At 40.7% G+C, this 24,474-nt stretch overlaps 1 long non-coding RNA gene across 2 annotated transcripts; it reads left to right on the top strand.

Annotated features, from left to right (window-relative positions):
- The first annotated feature begins 1,889 nt into the window (after positions 1 to 1,889).
- On the top strand, positions 1,890 to 20,453 carry LOC141276947 (uncharacterized). Of its 2 annotated transcripts, XR_012327406.1 has the most exons (4): positions 1,890 to 1,906; positions 3,314 to 3,431; positions 4,387 to 4,452; positions 19,387 to 20,453. It is a non-coding gene; the product is annotated as an uncharacterized lncRNA (long non-coding RNA). The 2 variants fall into 2 exon arrangements; XR_012327407.1 differs by lacking the exons at positions 4,387 to 4,452; positions 19,387 to 20,453 and adding an exon at positions 4,272 to 4,340.
- The last annotated feature ends 4,021 nt before the right edge of the window (positions 20,454 to 24,474 follow it).

Below are 24,474 nucleotides of genomic sequence, written 5' to 3'. Positions count from 1 at the left end.
GCTGCCAAATTCATAAAACAAATACGGGACACCCAGTTGGATTCAAATTCCAGATAAATAAATACTGTTGTTAGTAGATGTATGTCCTAACTACTGCATGGGACATACTTATGCTAAAAAATTATTGTTGTTTATTTGAAATTCAAATGTCACTGGGGAACCCTCTCTGGGAGGAGATATTTGCTGATGGAAGCCACACTGGTTTGGGGGCAGAAGACCCCTGTGTGGTCAGGCCATTCAAGGTGGCTCTTCTCTTGCTCTCTGTGCATCCCTGCTCCACCAGGCCCTGCTTCACTCACGTGACTATCCAATCCTCTTAATTATAGGGGTTAATCAGTAACTGCCTAGTGCTTGCCCCCTACCCCAGCTGCTGGTTTCCCTAGTAACTGATGAGCCAACCTGACGTCAGGACCCCCCCGTAAATGGTAGCTTCCTTCTCCCCAGCGTAGCGAAAGCTGCTGCCGTGTCCTGCCTGCCGTCTGCTGTACGTGGTGGGGTGTCGCTCCAGGATTTTTGCTTCAGACTTGTAAGATCCTCCTGTCCAAAAAACTGTTGACGTCTCTGTCACTATCTCTGGGCCCTTTCTTTGGTCTCGTGGCCGGGCAACTACTAGGCTTGCAGGCCTGTGGGGTGCAGCCCGACGACACCAGATCCAGTCTGGGCTCTTCCACCAGCTCTCTGTTCTTAGAAGAGTCACCTTCTCTGCCTGAGCCTCGATGTTATCATTTTGAAAAGGTGCATAAGACTCTTTCCTTGCACTACGATTTAGTGCAGTGTTCAGGGACTAAACGGTCATCTAATGTTGATTATTAAAATGTCAAGTCAGTGATTTCAATAAGCATTTTCAATTGAATGATCTGTGCCAAGTGGCGGAGACAAGGATTCATGAGACATCATGACCCTGGCCTTTGGGTCATGATCTGGTCGGAGGATTGTAGACAGACGGTTGCAGATGAGTTTGCTCCGTGTGGTAATGAAGTGCTGGGAGGGGCTCGGGGCAGGCCTGCTCAGCTCTGCCTGAAGGGACTCGGGGAAAGTATCCCAAGAAGAAGATGCTCAATCTGGGTCTTGAATGAGGAGTATAATTTCATGGCCACCTGTTTTCTGTGAAACTCACTGTCTCCTTTTACACAGTCAAAAACTATACTTTTATTTGTTAACGATTTTGCAGCTTAATGAACCCTCCCAGTCGACTTGCATTCTGTGCTTCACATGTGCTACTCATTTAAGCCTTTAAGTATCACTGTTCCCATCTTACAGATGAGAAAGTGGAGGTTCACAGGGGTCAAGGAACTTGCCCAAATTACACAGGTGGTCAGCGGTGGAGTAAGAACAGACCTGCAGTGGTTGAGAATCTGCCTGCCGATGCAGGGGACACGGGTTCGAGCCCTGGTCCAGGAAGATCCCACATGCCGCAGAGCAACTAAGCCTGTGTGCCACAACTACTGAGCCAGGGCTCTAGAGCCCGTGAGCCACAACTACTGAAGCCCGTGCGCCTAGAGCCCGTGCTACCTAGGAGTTCACTAAACTTTCCAGGCCAGTCTCAAAACCAGAGCCAAGAAGAAAGAGCAGAAAACATAAAACACGTGGGAAAAGCAGCTGGGTGTTGTCTTGGAGGCCAAGCTGCATTTCAGAGCCAGCCTTAGAAATCCAGCATTCCCCAGACCCCCTTCCTCCAGTGTGGCAAGGTGGAGGCAGGCACTGGTGGCCTTTCTTGTGTAATGAAAGGTTATATGATGACACTGGTTATTTGATCACAAAGCTCCTCGATGGTTCCCACTGAGCCAGAACCTTGGCAATGCAGAGAATGGATCCAGTTTCAAACCTGACCTTTTCTGAGTACCAAATGCTGATGGAGAAAGGAGCTAGAATTGCTCCTCAAAGACAATCCTCTCTGCAATTCAAAGTAAGGGCTGTTAGCTGAGGCATGGAGGGAGGCTCATACCCAGGGAGCTTCCAGGGTTTCCAAAGACGGGTACTTGCTATCCATCTTATACCAAGGGGGCTGCTACATAATGGTGATTGCTTTTGTCTTTGTCTTTGCTCATGTCGTTCCCTCTCTTTTGGACACACACATGTATGACAGAGGCACACACACACACATTAATATTTGAAACACCCACATCAAATCAGGAGAAATGGTTTTGACTTTACGGGCATGAAACAGTCATATCCCACATGTTACGCATGTAACCGTTTAACAGTATTTGCAAAGGAATCGACAGTTTCTTAGCTCACTCATTCATTGAACTTGGGTTGGTTCATTCAACAAATACGTATCATAAGCACGTATATGTGCTATAATATGGTGGGTGCTGGAAGATGGGACTAGTCATGGATGGAATTCAGATAATCCAACCCCAGGCAACAGTAGGGGCAGGTGGCATAGAAGATACTGACCGTTGCAGCCACATATCCTGAGATTGAAACTGGACTCTGCCACTCCCTAGCGGTGTGTCCCTGGGTAATCCATGTAACCCTTTGACTCTCAGTTTTTTCATGTGTAACCTGGGGCTAATGAGAACTATTTTATTCGTTTTGTATGGCAACATTTTGACTAATTACATGTTATCACTATACCCATTTTATAGATGACAAATATGGCTCAGATAGGACTACTGTTGGGCTCAAGTTTGCACACTCATGAGTAATAGAGTTGTGTTGAACCCTGGTCTTCAGTTTCCAAGTGTAGTATTTTTTTTTTCCATTTCTCTTCATTTTTTTAGCCCAAGTAATTAATCACTCCCTCTAAGCTATTCAGCAAAACATTTCTTTATTCTGGTATCATTATCAGCTATGAACAGACCCTCCTGGGTCGGCTTATGCTCAACTTTTCAAGAGGACAAATGCTACCACAACAAGCTTCACTGTTTTTCGAAGTGAACACAGCCATTGCAGAGCATTAACTCTGTGCCGACCTCCGCCTGTGACTGATAAGAGCAATTTGATACCAAACAGTCTCTGGACTTGAGGGAGGGTCGGCCGGCTCCCACCCTCTCCCTATCATAGAGTGCCAGCTCCTAGAGTGTCCCAGTTTGGTCCTGCAGGTTTTTCTGTTTATGCAGTACACCTCGTGAAACCATAAGCTCTTGGCTTTTTGCTGAAAGAACGATTCTAGCCGTCTTCAGCTATGTGTAGGTAATCCCAGATAGCTGGATCACTGCATCTGAAGATGCGAGAAAGCGGCCAGCACTCACCGAGGACCCACTCCGCTTGTCTAGTCAGGCATGAAAGACCCTTTTCTAACCTGGCAACACAAACATTTGTTAATATTTCACCTTAGGTTCTGACCCCTTCCTCTCCCCTCCCGCAGGCTGGAAGCCTTGACCAGCGGATATGAGAACGTGCCTCCACTTGGAGCTGATTCGCTTCACTGTACCTAGTCGGGAGCGGGGACAGAGCGCGTGTGCGCGCGCGCGTGCATTATTGGGGTGAGCATATGGGGCGGCAGTTAAGGGTGGACGTCTCTCCCGCCCAGTTTAAACCAGGCCTTCACATTGCACAGTGCACTGGTACATACTTAGCACACAGTTAAATCTTCGGAGTCCAAGAGACTTCAGAGTCGTTTTCTGGTCCAACACTCTTGATATTTGGGTCCCTCTTCCTAAAATCCTACCAACTGATTGAGCTGCAAAGGGTCCCATTTGGGTAGGTTTTAACAGTGGCTGTGGTTAGTCTGGGAAAAACAAAAGCTGTCCCCATATTCCAGTTGACATTTAGGTGTCCAGTAAAGATGTCTTGAATTTTAAGAAGAATTTATGTTCACTTTCATATGTAACATAAATACATTCTTATATGGTAATATGGGAAAATATTACAGGTAAGACTGAAGTTCCCTTTGGGCTGTCTTCTTCCACTCCCGAACTTTTCTTAGAGGAAACCGTTATTAACATTTTGGTGCACATCCTTCTAGACCTTTATCTATGTCTTTGCAGACAAGTTTGAGCACCTTGGTAGGTACCTGACCTGGACCAATGCTCTGCGTAGCTCGGGTCTAGTGAATTTTCTCTTCAGACTTGATAGATGTTTCCATTCTGGCGGCTATCACGGAGCAGGGCAGAGAGGAAGAGTGGGCTCGTGGGGAACCAAGAAGACAACCCCAGGCAGGTCACACCCCAATAGGAAAGTTTACAGAGTTTGTATTTTTGGTTTGTAAGGACGTAAGTCATTGTGGATCATCCTAATGGCAGTTTCACCCTCTTCCCCAAGTCTTTGTTGCATCAAGGATGACCCAGAATCCCAGAGTCTCATCTGTATTATTGGGGTTGCAGGAGAGTTTAGAAGCCTTTCATCACAGCCACTGAAGTTTCAGAGATGGAGACACGGAGGAGAGTCTTTCTGAGCTTGGATAAGTAACTTTATTGTCTGTTTCAAATCATTTGTTAGGGGCGGTAATGATCGCGGCTCTGCTTGCCTCTTGAGGTCATGGAAGGGTAACATGAAATAATAAAGGTGAAATCTCAGTGTGCATACGTGCTGATTTAAGCGACAACTGTAGCATAGTGTTTAAAAGCGTGAGCTCTGGAATCATATTTTTATCTGGAAGGCATGATTTTAAGTCCTCTCGAGACGGAAATGTGTGACGGGCCAATGACAATGATTCCAGCTGTGGACAGAAGGGGGCACTCTTGTACTTTCTCTAGACTGTCTTAACTAAGCGTCGGGAGGGGTCAAAGTCTTATTGTCCTGTTTAATTCTTGTCACTGTGGTGGGGGGTGGGGTGGGTTCCATTGTGCCCTTTCTCAGGGACTGGTCACTTCATGACTCCCCAAAATGCAAAGGGTCCAGGCCTGGGTTGATTTTTACCAGTAGTTTTTCCAGGACGGGTAGGAGCTGACCACCTGGCCCAAGTGGCATGTGAAGAATCCAGCACAGCAAACAGATGGTGCGAATAACACCAGGGGATCAAATTGCCACCTGATTTCTGCATGATCTATGTGTGCCGGCATGTTGCACTGCAGGAGCGATATACTTCTGCCTTCCATCAGGAATGGAAGAGATGGTGTTGGACTATGTGTTTCAGGAGATAAATTTTTAAGACCCCAGCGGGCTTGGCAACGACAGCTAGTCCTAAGGATGCTGCTCTGGGGTGTGGGTGGGTCGTTATAGGAAAGCAGCACTGAAGGAATGTCTCATTTAGCGTCATCTCCCATCTTGTCATGAATATCAGAAGCCCTGACAACAGGGATGAAAAATGGGTGAAACATTTGGCATCTGGGGTTTCCAGAAAGTACAGCCAGAACTCTCTGTAGAATAGTACAAGGAATTCCCCAGTGTTAATAATTCTACCAACTTTGGTTAATTTCTCTCTGTCTCTCTCTCTCCCTTGTTCTCTCTCTCTCTCTCCAATTGTTATATACATATATAATTATATATACAATTATATATAATTGTTTTCCTGAATTATTTGAGAGTAAGTTTTATACATGATGCCCTTAACCCCTAAATACCTCTGTGTATATTTTCTAAAAACAAACACATTCTTTCATATAACCATAGCATAATCATCAAGACTAGGAAATTAACATTAACACAGAACTATTACCTAACCTATAGACCTTATCCAGATTCACCAATTATCCCAATGACATGTTATATAGCAAAGTACTGCGTCATGCTTTGAATTTGTGCCTGTTGACCCTCCTCAGTCTTTGTCTTTTATGACAATGGCAATTTAGAAAAGTGCAGGTCAGATATTTTGTAGAATGTTCCTCAATTTGGGTTTCTCTAATGTCTTCTCATGATGAGATTCAGGTTATGCATTTTCAGCTGAGCTGTCATAGAAGTGATGCCTTTTTCCATGCATTATATAAGGAGGCATGCAGTGTCAATTTCTCCCATTACTGGTGGTGTTGACTTTGATTAAGGTTGTGTCTGCCAGGTTTCTCTACCATCTTTCTCATTAATTAGTATCTTGTCAGAAGATACCTGATTTTGTAAACATACTCTTCATGCTTTAAGCCACTAGTTTTATTGCGCATTGATGATGCTTGCCTGACTTGATTATTATTATAATTGTTGCCAAATGGTGGCTTTCTAGTTCCATGATTCTTTCTACATTTGTTAGCTTTCGATGGTAAGGAAGAGACTTCCCTTCTGTATTTATTTACTTAAAAGACTGGGCCACAGTGGTTCAAATCCTTGAACACAAGTAATATGAGATGGTAATCAGGTGCTGAAGTTGTGCTTGGTGGTTTGTAAAGAATGTTAGCATCCATTTGTCCCATTTGCTCTTGAAAGCTCATCAGTGTAGGGGTTAATGGCGTCCTTCTATTACAAATGAGGAAACTGAGACTCCAGAGAGGCCCCTCAATCGTCACACGTGTTGATGTGATGTCAGTATTGTGAGGTCAGGATTTGGTTTTGTGAGCTCCCTGAGGATAGGGCAGGTATGTTAGTGACATTGAGATCTTCTAAACACTCAGAACAGAAGGTACTCAGTACTGGTTGCTTATATGAGTAAGTGAGTGAATGAATGAATAACAAAGCATTCTGCTTGCCCAAATCTCTCTGCTACCTTCTTGTGATTCATAGAGGTCCTTTCCTCCCCTGTTACAGCAAAGTCTAATGCTGGAATGTCCCTGGGAAAGGCAGCCAGGTATCCTGCACAGTGCTAGGTCTTTGCTGAAGACTGTGAGAATGGGCAAGAAATGGAACAGCCTGGGCCTTTACAAGCCCAAAAGGGGGGATGGAGATATGGACCAAATGGAAAGAGCTCAGAGAACAATGCTGCCAGGTCCCAAACACAGGTTTTTTTGATATCGTTCGCCATTGGCTACAGGTCAGGCCAGGCCACAATCCCAGTGAGGGAGAGGGGCAGGCACACTCATCATTTTGACTCCAGTCCAAAGTCTAAACGCCGCTAACCAAGCAGGACAAGAGGTTTCCACCAGCTTCCAATGAAACCTGGCGGTTTTACGGTTTCCATCGGCTTCCAGTGAAACCTGGTGGTTTTATGGTTTCCACCTGAGCTCTGGCAAGGCCTGGCGTCCCAAACCCTGCATGCTTGTTCAAGCCTTTGACCACAAATGCAGCTCGCTGTGGGGATCAAGTGAAACCAAATCAAAGCCAAATTAAAAATAATTCTGAAATGTAACCAAGAACTTGACCCCAGAGTATCATGGAGGCTTTGACGCTAGGTTGCATTAGGAGGAAGGACGGGCCTTTGGAAAATTAATTCCCTGAGGTTTTTATTTTTAGCCTGTGATTCTTATCTGGCTCATCTCCACACATGACCTCTAACCTCACCTTCTTGCTATTATTTGTTGGGATTTTGTGGTCAGCATGGCTCGGCCACGGTGCGTTTTGCCCTGAGTGAGTTCAGTATATATTTCTCCTTCTGGTTTCATGCCTTCAGAGAAACAAACAGTAGTTCCTTCTGTCAGAGGCTGGTGGCCCTGCTCAGAATGAACAGACTGATAGCCTTGAAAGAGTCCCCCCGGTCTACCACATCACTGAAACAATAGTGTGCTATGTCATGACTAAAAAAAAGGTTGCATTCCATAAAGCATTATGGGTGGCCAGCTCGGAAAGTTAGAGCATCTGTTGATGGCAGCTGGGGACAGAGTCGCCATGTAGCTTTCCGTGTTCTGAGCGTATCCATTGCACCCAGCTAGCAGTCCTTGGAATCTGTCTCTGTGGTCACAAGGAAGTTTGAAGAAAGGAAAGGGGACGGGCTCAAAATAAGGCCATTCCTTCTGCAGGAAAATAAACTAAAAATGGTCTTCTTAATTCTTGCTGGGCCCCTTGAATGATTTAGACCATATTGTTAAGCACATAGGCTGTTGGGCTCCCTTCCCTCCCCCACCCCCTCCCAGGCCAAGATGGGGTGGGTCTGTAGGTCATCTGAACTTGACCCAGAAGCTTGTAGGGGTCTCCAATGGAGGAGGATATAACAATATCCGAAGAACCTTCCTGTGTTTGTTCTCACTCCAGAGTGAGCACAATGGTGAATGGTCTGATTCTGCCACTCCTTTGCTCAGAAGAGCAATGGCTACCGTTTCATTTATTCTGAAAGCCCCAATCCTTACAATTACCTGCAAAACCCTACCTGCACTGGCCCGTGTCTCTCGGTCCTCACCTCCCCTTCTTCTCTGCCCTGTTCACTCTGCTCCTTCCACCCTGACCACTTTTGTGGTCCCTTGAAAACACTGGGAACACCCAGACCTTAGACCTTTACTTTTCCTCCAGAAGGTCACATAACTGTATCTTCTTCAAGGCTTTGATCAGATGTCATCTTTCCATGCCCCGAACCCTGTTTAAAATTGCAACTCCCACTTCCGCTCCCCCAACACTCTGTACTTGCTCTGCTTCTGTTAATTTCACTTATCACCTTCCAACACACTTTTAATTTATTTACTACTGTTCATTCTCTTTCCCTTCACTGGAAGATGAGTCCACCGGGGCAGAGTTCTCTGTTTTGTTTTACTGACATATCCCAAGTACCTAGAATGGTGGGCACTCAATTAGTACTTGTTGAATGAATGAACGGACTTGGTTGTCCTGCTGGACTGGTCCACTGGGGTGTTGAGATGAGGCTGGCAACAATACTGAAACACAACCAAGGGATTCCTGCCCTGCTTCTCCGGGCCGGGGTGGGGTCATCACAATTCTCAGGGGTGAGCAGCCCATTTAACTTTTGATGAGAACCACCCCCCTCCCCACCGAAAGAAGGAGGTTATGTAACCCTGAAGCTTTTCCTAATCAGTTGTACCCTAGAAGGGTGAGGAAACCCGACTGGTCAGAAGAGTGTTTCCCACCTAAATTTCTCCAGCTTCCTGTTCTAGGAATGATTAGCCACAGAAGTCAGAGAGAAACCAACGGAAAAACAAGTTTCCTCCAATCTCCCTCTGCACCTTGAGCATTGAGGTTTATGAAGATTACGGTAGAGCTTATCCAAGAGAACGGTGACCGCTGCCCCGGCTCCTTCCCCTAGTTGGTGGTGATGCAAGGGCCAGGGCTGAAACGAGGGCACTGGGGTATCCGGAGTGGGGGACCTCAAAGAAAATGCATCTTGAAAAAAATGTGAGCTGCTCTGAAAGATGCAGCCTAGCAGCTTCCTGAAAACGAACCACATGTTGTTGGTTTCCCATCCCCTAACTCCTTCTCCTTTCCAGCTCTCTTCCTTTACCCTCCGCAACCCCTACTAGAAAAGATAACTGTCTTGTTTCCAGATGAGGTTCTGTTGCAGGGAGATAGTCTGGGGCCTAGGATCTGCAGGCAGACATACATTTGGAATGATCTCCCCGCTGAGGTTCCTGTGTTCCACATCTGCTTGGGACATCCAACAGCTGTGCTGAGGGCTGCCCATTGGGGAAGAGGTTGTGGAAGGATTTCAGATGGAAGGAAAATTTAGTGCTCATGCCGTGGCTTAGGTGCAGACAGTAGCGAATGCTTTCACAGGCTTGCTAGTTGGCTAATGTGTAGCACCTGTTCAGGAACTGAGCGGTTTGCAACTGAGGACTCACCAGTTTATGAGCAGAAGAGAGGATTTTGTCACTTGACTGGGTTATTTTCTTCCAAACTTTTTAGCTAGGTCTGGCATTGAATCCGGAGTGTTGAATCTGAAGGTCCCTGGCATACAGTTCAGGGAAAAATTTCAAGAATTTCTGTGTGATTTTCTTAATTTCCTAATTTTTTTTATTGTAAGTTGCAATTCTTTTATTGTCTTAATTTTTTCAAAGTCTGGCTCTCCATGTTATATACTTGAAGTGTATATGGTATTTCAGATACTCATTTTCATTTATTCTAGGTGGATACATTTCTATTCTTTGAAAAAAAAAAAAAGACAACTTTCTCTTGCCCAATAGCACAAGACCATTTTAGGCATTTAGTTAGGGGGAGTATCTTGGATAAGCAATGTTGAAAAATGGCGTGCAATATAATTGAATCACTTTGCTGTACACCTGAAACTAACACAACATTGTTAATCAACTGTACTCCAATATAAAATTAAAATTAAAAAAAAGAAAAAAATGCATATATATTTGGTCATTCAGATGGCCAAAATATATTTCTTATATATATTTGGTCTTCATCCACAGTTTCTGGCTCTCAAAACCCTTGGAATTTCCTGGGCGATAAGTGAAATGGGAATATCTCTTGTTATAGTATTTGGTGTCTTGTCTTTGGTTGCTTGAAAGCTTCAGAGCCATAAGGATGGAACAGGTGTCTTGATATCCGTAACAATCCCTTCTCCATCACAACTGGGTTTGTGTTTATAGGTGACTTTTGGAAAGCGCTGAAGGATGGGAGCTGGTTGCCAGACGAACCAGCTATGAATACGGGTGTGCGGTCAGGCCACTCAACATGGCTGTTCTCTTGCTCTCTGTGTATCTCCTGCTTGACCAATCTCTGCTTCACCTGCATGCTACTCACATGACTATCCAATCCTCTTAATCGTAGGGCTTAATCAGGAAATACCTACGTGCTTGCCCCCTACCCCACTGGTTTCCCTCGTAAATGATGAGCCAACTTGACATCAATCCCTTTGTAAATGGTAGCCTCCTTCTCTCTGGAGTAGTGACGCTTCCTACCGTGTCCTGCCTGTTGTCTACTATACACAGTGGAGTGTCACTCCAGGACTGTGCTTCAGACTTGTAACATTCCCCTGTCCAATACGCCATTGATGTCCCTGTCACTGTATCAAGGCTCTTTCTTTGGTCTCACGGTTGGGCAACTACAAGACTTGCAGGCCTGTGGGGTGCAGCCCAACAAGGGGGTTGGAACTTTCTGTCCCATCCCCTGATTTTGGGGGAAGGGTAGTTTGAATCAATCACCAATGGCCAATGAGTTAATCAATTATGCCTGTGTAATGAAGCCTCCATAAAACCCCCAAAGGACTGGGTTCAGAGAGCTTCCAGTTTGGTGAATTTGTGGAGTGGCGCACATGGAGAGGCATGGAAGCTCTGTGCCCTCTCCCCACACCTTGCCCTATGCATCTCTTCCATCTGGCTGTTCCTGAATTATATCTTTTAATAATAAACTGGTAATCTAGCCAGTAAAATGTTTCTCTGAGTTCTGTGGGCCACTCTAGCAAATTAACTGAGCCCAAGGAGGAGGTGTGGAAACCTCTGATTTATAGCCAGTTGGTCAGAAGCCCAGGTTATCACCTGGGCTTGCAGTTGGTGTCTGAAGTGGGTGGGTAACAGCTTTGTAGGATTGAACCCTTAACCTATGGAATCTGATGCTGTCTCTGGGTAGATAGTGTCAGAATTGAGTTGAATTGTAGGACACCCAGCTGGTGTCCTGAGAATTGTTGGTGTGCGGACCCCTCTCCACCAACACACATATTGCAACACACATCATTTGGTCCAGAAACCCAAAAGATGGGGTGGAGGGACTCTTCCAGGGACTGGAGAGTAGGTTTGGTAAGATTTTGGACTGCCACACAAATTTCTTATCAGTAAACCTCTTACTGAACAAACCTTTCATAAATAACATCAGAAAAGGGCACAAATCATAAAAGTACAGCTTGATGAATTTTCAAAAATAAACACTTCTGGGACTTCCCTGGTGGCTCAGTGGTTAAGAGTCCACCTGTCAATGTAGGGGACACGGGTTCGATCCCTGGTCTGGGAAGATCCCACATGCCGCGGAGCAACTAAGCCCGTGCGCCATAACTACTGAGCCTGTGCTCTAGAGCCTGTGAGCCACAGCTACTGAGCCCGCGTACCTAGAGCCCATGCTCCACAACAAGAGAAGCCGCCACAATGAGAAGCCTGTGCACTGCAACAAAGAGTAGACCCCGCTCGCCACAACTAGAGAAAGCCTGCGCGGTGAGGAAGACCCAACGCAGCCATAAATAAAACAAAAAAACCAAAAATCAACAACAACACTCCCCAGTACCTAGCACCCAAATCAAGAAATAGCTTGTGGCCAAATCTCCAGATGACCCCTGCTGCTCCTTTCCCATCACCACCTCCCCTCAGGGGAACCACTACCCTGACTTCCAATTGTGTTTGTTTTGAACTTTATATAAATGAGATCATAGAACACATACTCTTTTGCATCTGGTCTCCTTCGTTCAACATTCTGTTTCTGAGAATTAGTCATGTAGTTGTGTGTAGCAACAGTTTGTCTATCCTCCTCACTGTATGTATGTTATTTTATTATATGAATATAAAAACTTTAATCTATTCTGCTGAAGACATTTAAGTTGTTTCCGGTGTTCACAATTAGGAATATGTCATGCTACAGATATTCTTGTTCACATTCTTTAGGACACTTATGTACTCATTTTTATTATTTTTATTATTATTATTATTTTTGCGGTACGCTGGCCTCTCACTGTTGTGGCCTCTCCTGTTGCGGAGCACAGGCTCTGGACGCGCAGGCTCAGCGGCCATGGCTCACGGGCCCAGCTGCTCCGCGGCTTGTGGGATCTTCCCAGACCGGGGCACGAACCCGAGTCCGCTGCATCGGCAGGTGGACTCTCAACCACTGCGCCACCAGGGAAGACCTTGTACTCATTTTTAATTGGTTTATATCTAGGAGTAAAAAATGCTGCACCAGAGGGTACAAATGTGTTTGACTTCGGGAGATAACCACCAAGTGGTTTTCTAAAGTGATACCAACCTGTAGTCTTGCCAGCAGAGCAGGAATGTTCTGATGGCTTCACATCTTCATTAATGCTGTGTAATATTGGTGGTGTTTTTTATTTAAGGCGTGCTGGTAGGCATGTAATGGTATCACATTGTAGTTTTGATTTACATTGTCCTGATGAATAGTGATTTTGATCACCTTTTCATATGTTTATTAGCCACTTGGGTATCCTTTTTAGTGACATGCCTGTTTAATATTTTACTCATTTTTCAAATTCTATACCTTTGATTTTACTTATTGATCGGAGTCCTTTATAAAATCCAGAATGGAGTCTTTTGTCAGGCACATGAATTTCAAATATCTTCTCCTACATTGTGGCTTGCCTTATCATACTCTGGTTTCTTTGGATGAAAAGATTTAAAATTTTAATTTGTCAAACTTTTCCTAAGTGGTTAATTGTTTGTGCGTAAGTCCTGTATAAGAAGTTTTTGTCTATTGAAAATATCATGATATTCCTCTAGGGTACTTTGTAGAAGCTCTATTTTTTTTAGCATTTTCATGTAGATCTATAATCCATCTGGCCTTTTGTGTCTATTGTAAAAAGGGAGTCATGATTGCTATAGCAACATTTATTAAAGAGACCATTCTTTCTCTGCTTAACTGCAGTATCACCTTTGTTATGAATGACTACAGGCGTGATTTTTTTGTTTCATTGGTCTGTTTGTCTTTTTTTTTTTTTTTTTTTTTTTTTTTTTTTTTTTTGCGGTACGCGGGCCTCGCACTGTTGTGGCCTCTCCCGTCGCGGAGCACAGGCTCCAGACGCGCAGGCTCAGCGGCCATGGCTCACAGGCCCTGTTTGTCTATCTTTGCACTGCCCTAATTACCTATAACTCCATAATAAATCTTGATCTCTGGTAATGTAAGTCCTCTAACTGTTCTTCTTCAAGAATGTCTTGGCTTTTTCTGACCCTTTCCATTTCCTATAAATTTTAGAATCAGCTGGTTAATATTCATGTCAAAAAATTCTGGAGTCTTGATAGGGATTGCAAAGAATATATAAGTCAATTTGGAAGAAATCGATATCTTTACATATTGAGTGTTCTGATCCATAATCATGGTCTATCCCTCTGTTTGCTTAGGTCTTTTAAAATTTCTCTAAATAATATCTTGTAGTTTTCAGTTTAGAAGTCTTCCATATCTTTAGTCAGTTTTACTGCCAAATATATAATGTTGTTTGATTTTTTAATAAATGATATTTTAAAGTTTTTAATCATTTAACAAAATCATTTATTTCAATAGGTTATAGAATTTTATGGATTCTCAATGTACACAATCACATTGTCAATGAATGATCATATTTTTATTTCTACCTTATCAATCTTATGTCATCCATTTCATTTTCTTGCTTTATTACACTGGCTAGGGCTTCCAGTACAATGTTGAATAGGAGTATTGATAGTGGATATCTTTGTCTAATTTTCAATATCTGGGCGATATATTTCGATATCCCACCATTAATACTATGTTTGTTGTAAGTTTTTTTTCAGACCATAAAGACAGGCATATTTATAGATTTTTAAAATAAATACTCTTCATCAGATTAAGAAAGATTTTTTGTATTCCTAGTTTACTAAGTTTTTTAAAAATCACTTTATCATATCTATAAATAGGCCTACATGATTTTTCTCATTTTTTCAAGATAGTAAATATTATTGGTTAACTACATCAGCTTCATTTCTGGAATAAGTAAATTTTGTTGTAACATATTATGATTTTCATTATTTCTGGATTTGAAATAATTATTTAGTATGTTTTCTTCTGTATTTTTGAGAGGTAATTATCCATAATATTATTTTGTTTTAATATTCTTGTTAGGTTTGAAAATCAAGTCATGCTGTTCTTATAAAATAAGTTTGGAATTGTTTTCTCATTTTTTCTGGAAGAGTTTATGTAATATTGGTGTTATTTCTTCTTTAAGTATCTAAAAAAGAATTCAGAAGTGCTCATCAGGGCCTATAGATTTCTTTGTGAAAATATTTTTAATTGCATGTTTAATTTATTTAATACAGTATTACATTTTCTGTTTCATTATGTGTCTGTTTTGGTAATTTGTATTCTTTAGAAATTGGTTGACTGTCTAAATTTTAAAATTATTAACACAAAACTATTGTATTATAATATCTTGATATAAAGTTATGTCTATATTTTCATTCCTTATTTTGGTTATTTTTTCTTTCTGTCTCTCTCTTGCTATAGATTCCTCAATTTATTAGTTTTTTCAAAGAACCAACTTCTGAATTTATTGATTTCTCTATTTTATGTTTGTTTTTATTTCATTTTAATTCTTCCTTCATTTCAAATTAATTCTTCCTTCTGTTTTCTTTGGGTTTAATTTGTTGTTCTTTTCAAAATTTAAACTTCTTCAGGTGAATAGACTGCTGATTTTCAGCTTTTCTTCTTTTCTAACATATGCCTGAGCTAAATGCCACAAGTTTTAACATGTCAAATTTTTAATATCACTCAGCATATTTTATAATATCCAATCTGATTTAACATTGAATGTATTATTTAGCAGTCTTGTCTGATTTTCAAACATTTGAGAATTTTCTAGTTGTCTATTATCGAATTTTATATCCAGTGCCATCATAAAATATATTTTAAATGATTTAAAGCCTTTGAATTGTATTGAAGCTTGCTTTATAGCATAATATCAATATATGGTCAGTTTTGGTAAATGTTCCACATACACCTGAAAATTGCATAATTGTCAACAATACTTTTTCTTCCTTTTGTGGAATTTCAGTTACATTTATGCCTTTTTCACATATTGTCATCTATATTTTCTTTTGATATGTTAAACAATTTTTTGTCCTTCTGTACTTCAGTCTGGATAATTTCTATTGATACTTCTAGTTCACTCAACCTTTTATGAGCTATATGTGACCCAATGTATCCATTTATTGAACTACAATTTTAGTTGTATTTTTTACTTGTAGAATTTCCATTTGATTCTTTCTTAAAGATTCCAGTTATCTGATAGTGCTCTACATCCTGTCATCTATGTTCTTCAAAACATTAACAGTTTTTAAAAAGTCCATGTCTATATATTTCTATTTTTAGTTTCTTTTTTCCTCAGTCCTGTTTCTTATTCTTCTTAGTAATTATTGAATGAATGCTGGACATTGTGTATAAGAAAAAGTAGAGGCTCTGATTGTATCACCATATTGAATGTGGCTTTTCCTTCTTGAGCTCTTGGCAAAATTAATAATGGGCTTAGGAATGTCACCTCATGGCAGGACAATGACATTTCATTCACTACTGGAGATACATGGAGATACATTCATGTTATATTCACACGTTTCACTTTCTTTCCATCTCCATTGCTGCAACCCTGGACTGGATCTTAATTAATTGTATCTCATCTAGAGCTCTGACCAATTTTTTCCATTTTTATTCTCTCAGTTCTTTGCAATTTGGCCATAGTCATTAGATTAAGATTTACAAAATTCCTCTGGTTACATCCCTACTTTTATACAAAGCCTTCAATAACTGATTTCAGAGAACTGAAATCCAGCAAGAAAAGACCACCATGTTTTCCCCTATAATGGATTCCCAGTGTGAGAGATGGCAAAGAAAAGAAAAAAGTTGGAAACTTGTCAAATGTCCTAACATCTCAGTCTTATGTTTCTAGTATGATTGTAAGTGGAATGCCACCCTTATTTAATAATGACTGTTCTTCCAATAAGAGAATATTCTTATCATGAATTCTCTTTCGAGGTAAAATTTCACTTCTTAAATTTGTTACGATGAGAATTATTTGTTAATTATAACAAAATAAAAGATTTCTATTACAATGTAGAAATCAGTCTTTCTTAATTGTACAAATTGTCTAGGGTTTAGCATTATTCATTGTTTGCATATAATATCTCAGTTTAAGTGCACTTCCCACCAAGTAAAAGGAAGAGTCATACCACAGGAAGAAAATGTAATTCAAGGTAGCTTTTTTCTTTCAATAAAAATGTGCTCCTCTCTTCATGTCTGTGAGTATAGATTTGATACTATATGTAAATGTGCCTTGTAAACTCTAAAGTGCTATAAAAGCGAAAGCTATTTTACTTAATAATTAACATTAATGCTAATAAAATATTGTCCTCTATTAAAATGCAAAAGCTCTTGGGAGACAAAGGCATTAAACCAATTACGCATGACTTGGTGAGAAATATTTCATCAGCAACTTTCCCGAGCAATACATGAAGTGGTGCAGAGTAGAGGAGAGAGAGAGACAGGATACATGAGAGAGAGAGAGGAAGAGGAAATGTGAAAGCGACAGGGAGAGAAAACATACAATTATGTATATCTGGAGCATGAAATAGTAAAGGAAGGACTAGTAGAAAGTAAGAGGCAGGACAAGTAAGCAGGAATGAAATAATCATGTTGGACTCTTTGGCCGTTGTGAGGAGTTTGGTTTATAGTATAAAAGCAATGGCTAATGTTGGGCTTTAAGTAGAGCCATTTCAGGAGAAATGAAAGGGAATCAGAGTGACCCCAATGGGGATCTTTTGCATCTTATTATTGGGATATAATTTTCTCTGTTTTGATCAAAGTTAAAATTTCTTTCTTTCAAAATTAAGTCTTAGATGGGGGTCTAAGTTTCAAATGCAATAATGTATATAAAGCTTCCATCCTGGAGCCTGTTTGTATAAAAGGCTTTCAGCAAAAGGCAGCTATGAGGCTGGCCGCAATGAAGCAACTTGGGCTACTTTGACCTTCAAGGTCATTCTTGCCGACACTTGACATCTCACCTCTCACCGCTCAGGAATACAGGGCAAACTGGATTTTAGAGACTGCTCTCTTCTCTTTTGCTTTCCAATATTTTAAATACACACACTTATCTTCCTACCCCCTTTCTCTATTCCCTCCAGCTGAAGACTTAATATGAATTCCAGGTAAATCCTGAGTTTCATTTCCAAGTTTTCTGTGGAAGGTCCTTCCATTGGTACATTATTTAGCTCTCCAGGAATACCTGGACGGGGGAATTGGAGAAGATAGCATACAGGTGTTCAGCATTATCTCCCTGGAGAGTCTGCGTGTTGGAGAACAGCTAAGTCTGGGAACTTCTAGGAAAGTTATTGGTTCATACATCTGTCTTAAGCACGTGGGAACCTGCCAGTAGAATTCTGGAGAAAAGACTGCGTAAAGAACCTAAAGAAGGTTGATAGATGATTTGAGAAATGTCAAAGTGAAGTGATATTTCTGATGCAAATTTATATGGGTTTTAACTATTTTCAGCTTTATTTGCTGCTCTCTGTGGTGTTTATTTACCTTGTGGGTTTTAATTGACTGATCAATGAGAACTTTATTTGGACTTGCGGTCACAGATTATTTTGAGTGTTGGTGACTCATTGCGGAGGGTTGCATTTGAAAGATAGACACAACATTCAAATCCTTAGGTCTTGTGTATAGTAGAGAGGAAGGTAGGAGGCAAGGAGAAGGGAAAGGAAATAACATATACCTACTGTGACACATGTTTAGGCACCTACATATATTAACTCATTTAATCATCACAGCAAATGGGAACACAGATATTTTAATCCATTCATTGCAGATGAAGAAATGGAGGCTCAGATAGGTTGAGAGACAGCCAACATTTACAGAGATAGAAAGAAATAGAACTGGAATATGATCTGATAGAGTAGAAATCCATGTTCTTTCCATTATCACTTTGGGAAGATGCATTTGGATACTAGAGAAGATATCTGTACCAAATAATGGGATTTGGCTATAGTTATTCACATTCTGGGGCAGGGTGGGGGGAGTTAATATCTTATCATTATATTTTCATTCTTCCTTTTGAATTTGACTAAGTCACTGGGACTCTCTGTGCCTCAGTTTTCTGATCCCTGAAAAGACATGATGGGATGAAACTAGTAATTTAGAACACCAGGTCACCTTCCCAGGAGCTCAGAGAAATAAGTGTGCATGCAGGGGAGGTCATGGGAGGAAGCTGAGTGGATCCTACATCAGCAGGAGCTTATCTTCTTTTATCTCCTTTGCATATTAGACTTCCGGATGCTTTTGAAGAAAGGATTTCATGGCTATTGAAAAAAAAAAAAAAGGCAGGGGGACAACTAGTCTATACTGCCTGGTTTGCACTCTTTAACTTTGTTTTGCTCCACAGTCACGTCATCAAATCTGAATTGACAAGCTTGAGGTCTCAGAGGCTCAAAGTTCCTTAGAGGCTCAAGCAGTGAAAACATGTGACTGTCAATGGACTCATTTATGTGAACAAAGAATGAAGCTGTGAGGAGGCATAGAATACAGGAGAATTGAGTCGTTCACTGGCTCTCAGTCAATTTGCTGAAAATCCATTTGCCAAAAGGTGATTCACCAAAACACCAATTCCCTGTAAACCTATTCAGTGAAAATAAATCCGCCGAAAGATCAACCTGCCTAATTCCCTGGAAACTGTCAAACAAATATTTTAGGCCAGATCTAAGACAGTTTGCTGCAACTGTTTCCTAGCAAGAGCAGATGATTTTGCTTAAGGACTATAGCAGAGGCAAGGCTTCAGGAGGGGAGGGAATGGGGAAGGGCATGAGGCTGCAAAAATAGCAAAGTTTGTAAAATTAAAGTCTCATCTTTAGAATACAAAATGTTGACTATGTGAAGTGTTTGGAGACAAATGTAAAATGCTAGAGAAGCTGACATTCAAATTAGCTGGATTAGCAAATCCGTATAAAAAGTGTGCAGTGACATTTGGATTTTTTTCACTTCTTGCCTATTATGGATAATGCTGCTATAAACGTTCATGTACAAGGTTTTTTATTTTTTGTTTTTTTTCAGACATGTGCTTTCATTCCTCTAACACATTACCCAGGAGTAGAATTGCTGGTCATATATGTAAGTGTATTTCAACTTTTTAAGGAACTGTCAAACTGCTTTCCAATGTGGCTGTACCATTTTATATTCACTGGCAATATATGAGGATTCCAGTTTTTCCACATCCTTGTTAGCACTTGTTATTATTTGACTTTTAGATTCTAACCATCCTCCTGGGTGTGAGATGGTATCTTATTGTTTTGACTTGTATTTCCTAATGAGTAATGATGTTGAGCATTTTTTTCATGTGCTTATCGGCCATTCATTTATCTTCTTTGGAGGAATGTCTATTCAAATGCTTGGTCCATTTTTAAATTGGGTTGTTTTTCTATGTATTACTGAGTTGTAAAACTTTTATATGTTCTAGATAGAAGTGCCTTATCAGATATATGATTTGAAAATATTTTCTCCCATTATGTGTATGTCTTCTCACTTTCTTAATGTTGTCTTTTGAATCACAAAAGTTTTAAATTTATGTCCATTTTATCACTTTTTTTCATTGCTTGTGGTTTTGAGTTGTATCTAGAAATCGTTGCCTTGCCCAAGATCATGAGAAATTTTCTTTTTTTTTTCTAAAAGTTTTATAGTTTTAGATCTTACGCTTTGATCTTTGATCAATTCTGAGTTAGTGCTTGTGTATGGTGTGAGGTAGGTGTCCAAATTAATCCTTCTGCTGGTGAATATTCAGTTGTACCAATATCATTGGTTGAGAAAATTTTCTTTCCTATTGAATTTTCTTGGCATTTTTGTTGAAAATCAGTTGACTGCAAATGTATGAGTTTATTTTTGGGCCCACAATTCCATTGATTTATTTATACGTCTATTCTTATGCCAGTGCCTTGCTGTCTTGATTAGTGTAGCTTTATAGTAAATTTTCAAGTTGGGAAGTCTAAGTCTTCCAACTTTATTCTTATTTTTCAATATTGTTTGGCCATTTCATTTTCTGCAAAAAGACAGCTAGGAATTTGATGGGGGTTGCATTGAACCTATAGATCAATTTGGGTAGAATTTCCATTGTAACAATATTGAGTTTTCTAATACAGGAACATGTGTTGTCTTTATTTTTAGATCTTTAATTTATTTAGACAATGTTTTCTAATTTTAAGTGTACAGTCTTAAACATCTATCATTGACATTTTCCCTAAGTATTTATTGCTTTTGATACTATTGTGAATTGAATTGTTTTCTTAATTTTACTTTCAGATTGTTCAATGCTTCTATAAAATACAAATGATTTTTGTGTATCACTATAATTGATCTTTTGTCATGTGACCTAGCTAAACTTTTTTATTATTTCTAATATTTTTTGTGGACTTCTTAGGATTTTCTACATACAGGATTATGTCAGATGTATATGAAGATTGCTTTACTTCTTCCTTTTCAATCTGGATGACTTTTATTTCATCTTCTTGTTTGATTGCACTGGCTAGAACTTCTAGTATAATGCTAAATAGAAGTGCCAAGAGCAGATATCTTTTTTTTTTTTTTTTTTGCGGTACGCGGGCCTCTCACTGTTGTGGCCTCTCCCGTTGCGGAGCACAGGCTCTGGACGCGCAGGCTCAGCGGCCATGGCTCACGGGCCCAGCCGCTCCGCGGCATGTGGGATCTTCCAGGACCGGGGCACGAACCTGTGTCCCCTGCATTGGCAGGTGGACTCTCAACCACTGCATCACCAGGGAAGCCCAGGTGTCTTTTCTTTATTCTGGCTCTTACAGGGAAACGTAGCCTTTTACTATTAAATATGATGTTAGCTGTATTTTTTTTTTGTAGATTCTCTTTATCATGGTGAAAAAGTTTCCTTCTATTTCAACTTTTGTGAGAGTTTTATCATGAACGTGTGTTGGATTTTGTCAAATACGTATGTTCTGTCTATTGAGATGATCATGTGGTTTTTTGATTTTCTATGCTAAAACAGCCTTGTATTCCTTTGACAAATCCTAGTTGGTCAAGGTGTTTAATTCTTCTTCTATGAATCTGTATGATTTGCTAATATTTTACTGAGAATTTCTTCATTGTTTCTTGGCTTGTCTTTTTCACTGAACTATTTTCTCTCTGCTTTTAATACTATTCTCATGAAGAAGTAGCTGAAAAACAAATATTTAAGATTCACTGGATATGACCATGTTGGAAGAAACTTTCCTATAATACCCATGAGCTTTGGAACAAGATGGAGGTGAGACTGAATTGTAATTTTTCATAATCCACCTCTCTCAACCACTGTGGAGTCCTGGGCTTCTAGCAATATCCTCCAGTGTGCAAATAAAGAGTGGTTAAGGAAATATTTAGGTGGCCCTTGCCTAAAAATGAGTAAATGAAATTAAGTAGAGGATTTTTCTTTTTCACAAAACTTTGTTTCTCTTTCTTCTTCAGCATTACTTACTATGGCTAGTGCTGCTAAGTGGTTTACATGTGTTATCCAATAGCATACTTACATTCATTTTTCTTTTTTATAAATTTATTTTATTTATTTATTTTTGGCTGCATTGGGTCTTCGTTGCTGTGTGCAGGCTTTCTATAGTTGCGGTGAGTGGGGCTACTCTTCATTGCGGTGCGTGGGCTTCTCATTGCGGTGGCTTCTCTTGTTGCGGAGCACGGGCTCTAGGCACGCAGGCTTCAGTAGTTGTGGCATGCAGGCTCAGTAGTTGTGGCTCACAGGTTCTAGAGCGGAGGCTCAGCAGTTGTGGTGCACAGGCTTAGTTGCTCCACAGCATGTGGGATCTTCCCAGACCAGGGATCGAACCCATGTCCCCTGTAATGGCAGGCGGATTCTCAACCACTGCACCACCAGAGAAGCCCCTTATATTCATCTTGAAACACAGGGAGGCTAAATAACTCGTTGAAGATTACCCAACCTGCAAGTAGCAGGGCAAAGATTCCAGGCTGCCTGACTAAAACTTACGCTCTTACCTATACCGTCAAGGGTCTCTTCCTTCTTCTTCCCTCTTTCCTTCTGTCCTTTCCTCTGTATTTCTCCCTCTTGCTTATTCAATTCACATCTGTTGAGCCTTTTATAACAATAAAATTGATATTATTAGGTAATATTTATTAAGTACTTATTATGGACCAGAACATATACTTTTTCCTTAACAATTATTAACTTATTTAATTCTTATAAATACCCACGAAATATATGATTTCCTTGGTCTCATTTTACAGTTGGGAAAAATTGATGCACAAAGTTTACATAATCTGTCCAAGGTCACAGAGCCAGTAAATGATGGAATCCAAGTAGTCCCTTTAATGACACACGCTATGGTTATAAAGAAAATGTGAAAAATACGCTAGACTGATACTGGGTAAGTGTGTTTAAATGATACTTCAAAGACTGATGAAGATGATCTGAGTATGCACAAGCTGCCTGGAACAACTAACTCTGCTTAGAGAAGCAGTGGAAGGCTTTACGAAGAGTATGATATTTGTTCATGATATTACGGAAGAACAGGAGGTTGTCAGTACCTGGCAGGAGCAAGGAGAGGTCCAGCATCTCGCATGAGAGGAGCTGCTTGGACAAAGGGCAGAGTGATGTGGAAATAGCCATCACCTTCAAAGACCAGTGAGACATTCAGAGCAAGGCAATGCAGGGTTAAACGTGGGGAGCGGCAAAGCAGCTTTGCTCTGGAGGCTGGGTGATTAAGCCAGGTTCTGAAGGGCCCAAACCAAAGTTTCAGAGTCAGAGCACCATTTTTGAGCACAGGAATGACATGATCAGTTTTGATTTACAGAATCATCCCAAGGCAGTGGCCAGGAGACTGAGGGAACAGAGTCTGGCAACAGCAGGGAAGGAGGAAGGAGACTGGTGCAGAGTGAATCTAATTTCCTACTTTGACTACAAGTGAATCTGGGGCAATAAAATGTTTCTGTTTTGGGGGGCATGATGAAGCAAATTGTGTACAGGACTTAGAGGTGGGCCCAACTGGCTCCCATTCATAATTTAGCTTAGCACTGGATGTGTGTCTCTGGGCTAATTGCATTCTCTCTCTGAAGATGGTTTTCTGGAACAGAGATAAAAGTACCTGGCTCTTAAGGAGATGCTCAGTATAAGTTAGCTACATGACATTACCTTCAAATACTTTCTGTTTACCTGGATAAAAAATATGTGAAGTGTGTGTGTCTGTGTGTTTGTGTGTTTATTTGTTTTTTAACATCTTCATTGGAGTATAATTGCTTTACAATGGTGTGTTAGTTTCTGCTGTATAACAAAGTGAATCAGCTATATGTATACATATATCCCCATATCCCCTCCCTCGTGCGTCTCCCTCCCACCCTCCCTATCCCACCCCTCTAGGTGGTCACGAAGCACCGAGCTGATCTCCCTGTGCTATGCGGCTGCTTCCCACTAGCTATCTATTTTGTGTTTGGTAGTGTATATATGTCCATGCCACTCACTCACTTCATCCCAGCTTACCCTTCCCCCTCCCTGTGTCCTCAAGTCTATTCTCTATGTTTGCATCTTTATTGCTGTCCTGTCCCTAGGTTCTTCAGAACCATTTTTTATTTTTTTAGATTCCATATATATGTGTTGGCATACAGCATTTTTTTTTCTTTTTCTGACTTACTTCACTCTGTATGACAGTCTCTAGGTCCATCCGCCTCACTACAAATAACTCAGTTTCGTTTCTTTTTATGGCTGAGTAATATTCCATTGTGTATATGTGTCACATCTTCTTTATCCATTCGTCTGTCAGTGGGTATTTAGGTTGCTTCCATGTCCTGGCTATTATAAATAGTGCTGCAATGAACATTGTGGTACATGACTCTTTTTGAGTTATGGTTTTCTCAGGGTATATGCCCAGTAGTGGGATTTTGGGGTCAGATGGTAGTTCTATTTTTGGTTCTTTAAGGAACCTCCATACTGTTCTCCATAGTGGCCGTATCAATTTACATTCCCACCAACAGTGCAAGAGGGTTCCCTTTTCTCCACACCCTCTGCAGCATTTATTTGTGTGTTTGTTTTAATAGCTTTATTGGACTATAATTTCCACATCATAAAATTCACCCATTATAAGTGTTCAATTTAATTATTTTAGGACATTTATAGAGTTGGGCCATCAT

This window comes from Tursiops truncatus, chromosome 17 (genome assembly GCF_011762595.2).
Source record: "Tursiops truncatus isolate mTurTru1 chromosome 17, mTurTru1.mat.Y, whole genome shotgun sequence".
Taxonomy (NCBI): Eukaryota; Metazoa; Chordata; class Mammalia; order Artiodactyla; family Delphinidae; genus Tursiops; species Tursiops truncatus.
The sequence above is the reverse complement of the archived record's forward strand: the minus strand, read 5'-3'. Positions and strand labels throughout refer to the sequence as shown.